Here is a 9,311-nt window from a genome sequence, read left to right as displayed (position 1 = left end):
TTTGGTTGTGGACACATCTTTGATCCTGGTCATCTGAACAATCAAACCCCTGTGTTTCAAGCCACTTGTTGGTCATGGCATGGGTTCATGGACACTTTGTCAAAACCTTAGTTTGGTGGTCTCATTTGATAGCTTTGTTCATATACATTATTAGTCAAGTTATTTTTCAAAAGTCCAACCTCCAAGTCATAAAACCAGACAGTTTAGAAACCAATTTCAGTCATTTTTCAAACCATTTCCATCCATTTCATGTCATTTCATGTCATTACATAAGAAAATACAAGAAAATACAAATTTGACATTTTGACCAAACTGTTGACTTTGGTTAACTTTGACCAAAGTCAACCCAAATCCATTAAACCCTAAATTCACCCATAATTGTCCATTAAATATCCATTTACAAAGAAATCACAAAGAAAATACATTTTGACCATTTGTTGACTTTGGTCAACAATTGAATTTTTGGTCAACTTTGACCAAAGTCAACCCTCACTTGCTCTTGACTATCCAAACTTGACCTAGCCTTTTACTTTGATGTGTCACCCAATCTTCATGCTTGGTTGTGCTTTCTCTTGATTGCTTCATTTCCAAGTAAATGACATTGTGTATACCATGCTTATTTGACATTTTGACTCACTAACCCTTGTCCTTGGTCTGCCCCAAATCAATCCAAAGAGCTCTAACACAGTGCAACATTATCCCTTGTGATCCACCATTCATTGTTCAAGCCAAAGACCACAGGAAAATCCAATGGAGTGCATGATTTCACTACTTGAGAATCCATGGCATAGTAGTTCTGGCCTTGCTACTGCAGCAAGCCATTCAACATCTTGCAGCACACCACTACCTTACTCTGTTGCCACGGAACAAGGTCATGAGGAACTTGCAAAGGACCCTGCAATGGACATTAGCACCAAGCATCATCAAGCATAAGCTGAGCCAAAACCTGAGTAGCAGCCTGCTGCATAAATACACCAATGTGCCTATGAACCAGCTCACCTGTTACCAAAATGGCCATCAAAGCATTAGTGTCTTGTACTCTTTGCAGCACCACATCATGCTGCAATAATCCAAATGAGACCACATCAAAGCAGTGAGTTTGCAAGACTTGCTACCATGTTGAGCATCCAATACATTGGCCATAAACCTGCCGACAACCAAGCCAAAATCATAATAGGGTGGCAAGACTATGATGCAGGAATTTGGAAGTAATTTATGAGCATTATCCTGCAAACTAGTATAGCAAGGTGCAATTGGAAATACACTGATCCTGCATCCTGCAATAGTCAAAGCAGCAACATCACAAACTATCAAATCACCATGAGCTTTACACAATCAACTAAGCATCCAACCACAAACCTAGTGTAGTTGTCCTTTGCCCAAAGCCAAAACCAGCCTGCTACAATGGTCCTTCTTGGCCTGTACCAGTTCACAACACCAGACCTGACACTACTTAGTATGGTCCCTAAATCCTGTCAGCCAAGAACCATCATGAACCTGCAGCCGACATACTTGGAGCCATGCCTAACATAAGCAGGAAACAGAGCCATAATGGTATAGGATAAAGGGGAAATACATGTTGCAAAGCCATAGCTGGAGCTAGCTTCATCATGCTACAGGTGCACAAGTCTTGACATAGCAGACCTGTGAGAGAAACAAGGTCATACATGCCAAGTCATCCAAAAGTTAACACTGAAAACATCTTGCAATGCAAAAGCCAACCAGCAATTAACTGAAAGCTCACCACAAGCCAAACAAGGCAGTCATACAACATGAAGCATGTCAACCCATGAGTGGAACTAGCTATGCACAACATCAGACATGAGGAAAACCAAGACCATCCTGCAGTGAAGCCAGTTATAAGTCAGTGGCATCATGACCCTGAACATCAGAGTTGTAGACCTGTTGCAAAACAAGACCATAAAAAATACATAGTTGTCACATACCTAACTTGGTCAATGCAACTCAAAGCCCATTCAAGTATGCAGCAACAAAGCCAATGAGGACAAGGTAAGCAAAGCAATCAATTCTACAAACCATAATTCATTTCTTAACAAACATCAATTCAAAGCAAACAAAAATCTGCAGCCACTCTACAAGTCAGAATAGAAATACATAAACAAATCTACAATGCATATTGTGGTTCAAAACATGGTCAACACGAATATATACAAGGCAGTAATCACATAAACCCAATTTTGAACCTTCCTGCAACGATTTGAAGCTTGCATCAAGCCATCAAAACCTGTCATCAAGCAATGCCAGCCACAATTTCACAAACCAACACAGTGGACTTGCAATGAATTTGCTTGTGTTGCAACAATGTACATTGGTCATGATGTTACACCAAACTGAACACAAATCCTGCACCACAAAACGCAATGTCTAAGCAAGTCACAACAAGCCAATGCAGTTCAAAGGAAACAAGAGCAAGCATTTGAAAAACAGTGGAGACCTGAACCTATACCAGCCAAACTAATAGCATAACACTTGCCTAATCCAATTCACTAACCAAGTGGGAACCTGTTCTACAAGTCACCAACCAGTCATCATTTAAATCAATAAACCAATCCCACTTAAGTGCAACTTGTTCAACCAGTCATTACAAAAGCTTTTTAGTTCATTTCCATTTAAACACTAACCTAAACATCCAGTCAAAAGGTCATTTAACCAACTGAGTTGATTCTAACTAACTAAGTTTCACCATGAACTCAGTGAGTTGAATGCAACTAACTCCAAGCCTGAAATAACTGTTTCCAATCCTAACTCTAATCCAAAAACAATTCCAAACCTAGACTCTATATAAACAGTGGATCACTCTCAGTTTCAACACTTTGAACCCTGCGAATTTTGAGCAATCTCTCTGCAACCTCTCTCACCCTCACCAAAGCTCTCTCATTCTCTCTCACAGAAAAGCCATTGAAGCTTCACATTGAAGCTTCAATTCAGCTTGAGCTAAGCCATTTCACGCTCTGTTATCAAGTTTCATAAGAAGAAGAAGAAGGAAGAATCAAGGTCAGAAAACTTACCGGCGAATTCCCCAATCATCTTCTCTGGTATGTCATTTACATTTTGTTATCGTTTTCTTTCTCTGATTGTACCATAACATAGCATTTAGGTTGAGGAGTGAAACCCCCATGGTGTTAGGCATTAATCTTCAGTGAGTGTCATTTAATTGGACTTTGAGTAGGCTAGTGTTCTTCCTTTGGTAGGGTCGATTCCATCAATCCATTGTCCGTTGCTCAATTTCATTACTGTAGCGGTGTATTCGTCACTTTATGATTTATTGATTAAACCAAAAGCAAAGCATACAAAGATAGAGTCGCCACCGCACTTTTATTTATCCAAAGGAATGGCTAAAAAGCGAACAAAAGCCTAAGAAGTTTTACACATAGAAAACTAATGAAAAGGTCAGAGATCTGGGTAAGGGGTTAATTACGCAATGCGAAGGTGCTAGGCACCCAAAACGTCCTAGGTACTCCTAGGGAACCCTTTTCACAACTTGTTGTATGAAATATTATTTGTTTATGAAACATTTATTGTGCAAACGTGGATTGAAGGGATGAGAAAAGAATATACAATTTATTATTTTTGTGTTTGAACGGATGAACCCGTTGCCTACGTACCTTTCCATGGAAGGTAAGGATCAAAATGTCGTAGTTCGGATAAAAGGATTCCAAAAATAAGTGAGTGGATTGGTTTTAAACAAAAGCCCTTAGGTCTTTCATTATCCACGGGAGAAAACTCAACCTTATACAAACAACGAGTCCACCATGTGAGAATAGCTTCGACATACTAGGGGGGTTAACCCTGTTTTCAATATGGAAGTCTTACAGTTCGATCACTAACGACAAAAGGCGAGATTAACATCAACCACTAAGATAATTGAAACCTATGGCTAATGTATGAAAACTTGATTAAGAAGTGGACTTGGGCCACAAAAGCAATTGAGTGACTGAAATTAACCAGTTTGGAGTATTCACAAAATATGAAGTCAAAGTATGATTAGAATTCAATTCAAAAGAAGTATTATGAAAATGAAGTTTGAAAATCAAAGGCTTAAGGCCTAGGTTTCTAATTTGAAAAAACAGATGAAAATGTTTGCACAATAGTTTTCAAGTTTTGGGTTAACATGCAAATGGAGGTTTAAAGCAACAAAAGGTGGGAGGGTGAGGAAGTAAAACTTCTTAGATGTTCACCTCTTGAGATCATATGTAGATGATTCAAGTGATTCCTTTAGAAAAGGCAACAAGCAGATAACAGATGAGCAAAGTAAATGGATACCGGATGCCAATCAATGGACTTATTCCAATCTCACAAAACAAAATGGATACCGGACGCCAATCAATGGACTTATTCCAATCTCCTAAAACAAAGAGAAACATGGATACCATATGCCAATCAATGGACTTATACTAGTCTCATAAAACAAAGAAACAAGGATACCAGATGCCAATCAATGGACTTATACGAGTCTCCTACAATATCACAGGAACCAACTTCCAATCAATGGACTTATGCTTGACTCCCCCATGGACAAAACAAAATGTTACAAAGTGATGAACAATGTTTATGAAATGATATACAAGTAATGAAGATACACGCACCAAGGCACACTCAAGCAAATATGCACAGATGAATCAAGTAAGCAAACATACAAGTCAATTAGCACACACTATACACAATCAATTAGGCTCAAGCAAGGTTAGGCTTTACAACCAACTGGCATGGGGTGTTTTGAGCTCTTCACCCTAACATTGAGAGTTAGGGTGAAGCAGATGAAAAGGAGATGAGGGGTGTGCCTCATAGCTCTTATCCCTGGTCAGGGAGAGCTTTAAACAATAGAAAGTGTGGGAGTTCAGAAAGTAGGAACTCTTCTCCACAAATGATTGACTCTATAAGATCTTGGGTTCTTATTCACAATGCATCAACACATGGTGTGAGCAAGGTGAATGACACACTGAGTAGTAGGAGATGGATTACGCATCTCTTTTATCTGCCAATTGCCTCATAAGAGGACTTTACCTGCTTGGCACAAAATTAAACAACCACAAACATTGCCTCTTAAGGAGGGCTTCAGACAAGTGCCTACCAATAACAGTAGGTCTTCCAGACTACATGAAGATTAGGGATTATACCTAAGTGGTTAAGCAACCAAGCAAAAGCAAAGTTCAAATGAACTTAAAGCAACTTAGGTACCTGTGGAAACACTAAACAAATCAGTACAATGCTCAGACAAACAGAGAACAGTCAATAAGCAACAGACAATCCCAATGTACAAAATGTGTAAGCCATAAGGCAAACTCAAATGAGTTAGCATCAACCTACAAGACACACAATGTTAGTGATCAAAAGCAAATATCAATATTCACATGATGAAGCATCATCAATCATGGAACTTGGATGCTCAAACCTGAAATCAAAACTCACATGTAAGCAACAAACCACTAGGTCAAAGCCTAGGGTCAAAGATGGAGAAATAATTCAAAACAGGAGCTGAAATTCAACACATCGCAACTTCAAACACATATTGACATATCCTAAAAAGGCTCACATCAAAATCAATCATCAAATGCATTTCATGATCAAAAGAAGTTCAAGGCAATTTCAAAGCTCATATGTGATCATCATGAATGAAAAATTCAAATCAAAACAGAAATGATTCAAATAAATCTGGAAAAAATCATGAACATTCAAGACATCCAACATGATCAACATACAAACTATCAGAAGAATCAGAGATCATTTGGCATGGAAATTGAATTGCACAAATTGGACAATCAAAGGTGTGACACAAATTGTCACACCAAGTTAACACAAGCATAAAACAGAAATGGTAATTGAGAAAAATATCAAACCAAAACCAAAATGTCCAGCAATGTGTCTAGAATCAGCATGCAAAATTTTACATTCATTGGTATAAAAACAAGCATTTCACAATGAGATAAGCAATGCAAGGTCACAATTAGACATATGATCAATCAACCTAGCACCAAATAAAATCTAGCTGTGCACAATTTGCAAACTCATGATTATAAAAAACTAGACATCTCAAGGAACATTTTGCGAAAAATTGGAATGAAATTGGATGATTTTTCAATTTATTATGATTTTTCTAAGTTGGAAGAAAAATTAAAATCAAAGCATGGCAAAGTGGAGGGAAAAGATGAAAATATGAAAGCATTTTGAAAATCAGCGCTCAGCAGGGATCGAACCCTGTACAAATTCAAATTGAGCGCACCAGCACATGAAACGACGCCAGTTCACAAAACCCTAACAGAACCAGGAGTCGACGCAAGGCCAGCTACGGTCGACGCAAAACTGTCGAGCGGTCGACGCAACATTGCTGAATGGTCGACGCATGGCTGAAGATCTTCATCTTCTTCATGAAGAAGAAGATGAACAGTGCACGAGCTTCAACATTTTTTTCCAGAATTTTTCAGAACTCAAAAACAAATACATCAACATGAAGCTCTTGCAATGGAGAGCGAAGATCAACAATCATTTAAGCACAAATCATCAAGATCTAAGAGAATCAATGAGAAACATTTTGGATGTAAAACTTTAAACACACATATCTCATGTTATAGTGCATCATTTCACACGATTTTTAGATCAGAATCACCAGGAGAACAAGATCTACTAGAATATATACATGAATTTGAGAATTAAGAGATTCGAAAACTGAACCTCTTGAAGAGGAGTTCTTGATTTTGCACGATCCACGGCTTGTAAGTATCCAAATCCACAAATGATGTTTGGTGAAGAAAAGGAAGCTTGCACACGTGTAGATCTAGCTTAATCTTGACTTTCCATTTTCAACTTCATGAGCTTGCTATGCACCATTCTTACACGAATTCAACAAAACAGCAATTGATCTATACTAAATCCAAGCTCAGGAACAAGAATATGAAGTTAAAATGCAATGATATTTGAAAAAAAATTGAATTATGAATGAGAGAAAAATTTGAAGTGAGAGAGAGTTTTTGATCTAGAAATGTGAAAAATGATTAACCTCCTCAATTCTGTTAGGGTTTAGGTATTTATATGCCTTCTTAATCAACTTGCTAATCCATAATTAATTTGGTTAAGTGAAATAAGGTGTTTTGCAAATTTTTGAAAATGCATGGTGCATGTAGCATTTACACGTGAACAGTACCAATTGCTTCATCATTTTTACTAAAAATCATTTTTTAAACTCAATGGCAATGGTAAAAAGTCCATACAATGAACCATTTTTGAATTTTGCAATTTCCCTCCAAAAAAGGCATGGATTAACAAGCGATTATGTGATGATAATTCATGTAATGTGATGCATGATTTTGAAATTAGAGGTCAAAAGGAGAATATTGCAAAAAGAACCACTCATTTTGGAGCTTTGAATCAAAAGATATGGTCATTTGAAGTCCCATGCATACTTGGCAATGATTTGATCATATCTCCTCAACCACACATCATAAATCCATGATCTTGGACATTTTGGAAATGGGAGAGAAAGATTTACAACTTTCATGTTCAACAAAATTTCATTTTGATGATGTAAGATTGAGTTGAAGTTGGTCCAAAACCCTTCCATTTTTGGAAAGTTCAAATTATGGGTCACTTTCTATTTTGGGAAATTTTTGACTGGACCTCAAATTCTTCAATGTGAGTGTTTGAAATGTCAATTGAGACTTGTTTGAACATGAATGAAGTATTTCCAATCACTTCCCACCTCCAAATCCGCAGTTGACTTTGCAGTTGACCTTCTAGGTCTTCAAATGACTTGGAAGTGTTCTGATGAGATTCAAGCCTCTACCACTTGGGGTTTTGCTTCAAAATGTCATCATAACTCATATGAACTCTTGTGAATGATCATGGGGCCTAAATCTCAAGAACAACCACCATTTATTGCTCAATGAATGCCTTTGATGTGTTTTGACCTGTTATTGCTTCATCTGCAAGACAAAGGTTAAATGACATATTTTTGTACTTTTGGTTAGTAATTAAAAGAAAAGCAATGACATATAAATGCAAGGAATGCTTGGTGATCAAGAATCACTCTCAAAAGATAACCCACCAACAGGGAAGGAAGCAAGGTGTCCAATGATCCTTGAGGCAATGCAATGATATGATATGATGCCATGAGGGATCTTAGGGACAAAATTGGGGTCTTACAATTACCATAAGCGTATCTAGCATGTTATTAGGCTTGAATTGGTGGTGCTGATTAGGTGAAAGATGACACCGGCACCGGCGACGGCCGCCAGTGCGATGGACCAAGGAGGAGAGACGGTGAGATAGTTTGGCTAGGTTGCGCGCGCATGAAGGATAATTTGACTCTCTTGACTTGGACAAGTCAACAGAGATGAGTGTTTGGGCTTAGTCAGCAAGGCCCATGGCAATTTACTCTCTACCCACTAGTCATTACTGATACACCCCCAGGTTTAGTGAGAAGGTGAATATTGGGCTTTGTCAAGCCCATTAGTCCCACCCCCTGTGTTTAGCGTTTGGATTTTGTTTGGGCCCAGATGACCCATTCCCTTTTTCACTAGTGCACCCCCTGTTTTGTTGTTGTTGAATTCTCTTGATGGACAAAAAAATCATTGATGGGCTCAACTGGCAGCCCATTACCCTGAACTCAGTTTACACCCCATTTCCTAGTTTACACCTCCCATTTAATTTCATTCTTTTATTTTTCTTAATTTGCTTTTACAATTTGTAATTAGATTAATTAGGTCCATATTAGATTAATTAGGTTGATAATTGATAATTAGGAATTAAATCTTGATTTTAGGATATTAGAATTTTCATTAGAAGTGATTAGGACTTTTAATTAGGATTTTAATTAGGGTTTTAGTTAGAATTTTCTAATTAGAAACAATTAGGTTTGATAAGAGTTAGAATCATCCCATTTTCAAAATTAGGATTAGAATTCATCTTTAGGGTTTAATCAATTTTGAGCCATGTTTAGAATTTAATATATTTTATAAATGACCATTTTGCCCTTATGGGCCTAATTTTGGTATTTTGTGTTGACAATTGTATGCTCCCCTTAGGATTAGAATGCAATCATTTGTAGGACTTAACATAGAATTTTAATCATGATTTTAATCAATATTTTGACATGCTCCCTTAGGATTTCTAATCTAACTTAGAATATTCAACCAACTTCTAATGCATTATCCCTTAGGTTAGTTCTAACAATTACTAACTTCAATTAGATCCAAAAATTAGTTCCCTTCAAAACTAAAACCAAACCCCCGATTAAATTAATCAAAAGCAATTTTGATTAATTAAATCCTTTGAACTTGTATAATCCCCTAGTTTAA

Source organism: Lathyrus oleraceus, chromosome 5, assembly GCF_024323335.1.
Source record: "Lathyrus oleraceus cultivar Zhongwan6 chromosome 5, CAAS_Psat_ZW6_1.0, whole genome shotgun sequence".
Lineage (NCBI taxonomy): Eukaryota > Viridiplantae > Streptophyta > Magnoliopsida > Fabales > Fabaceae > Lathyrus > Lathyrus oleraceus.
This window is presented reverse-complemented; position numbering follows the sequence as displayed.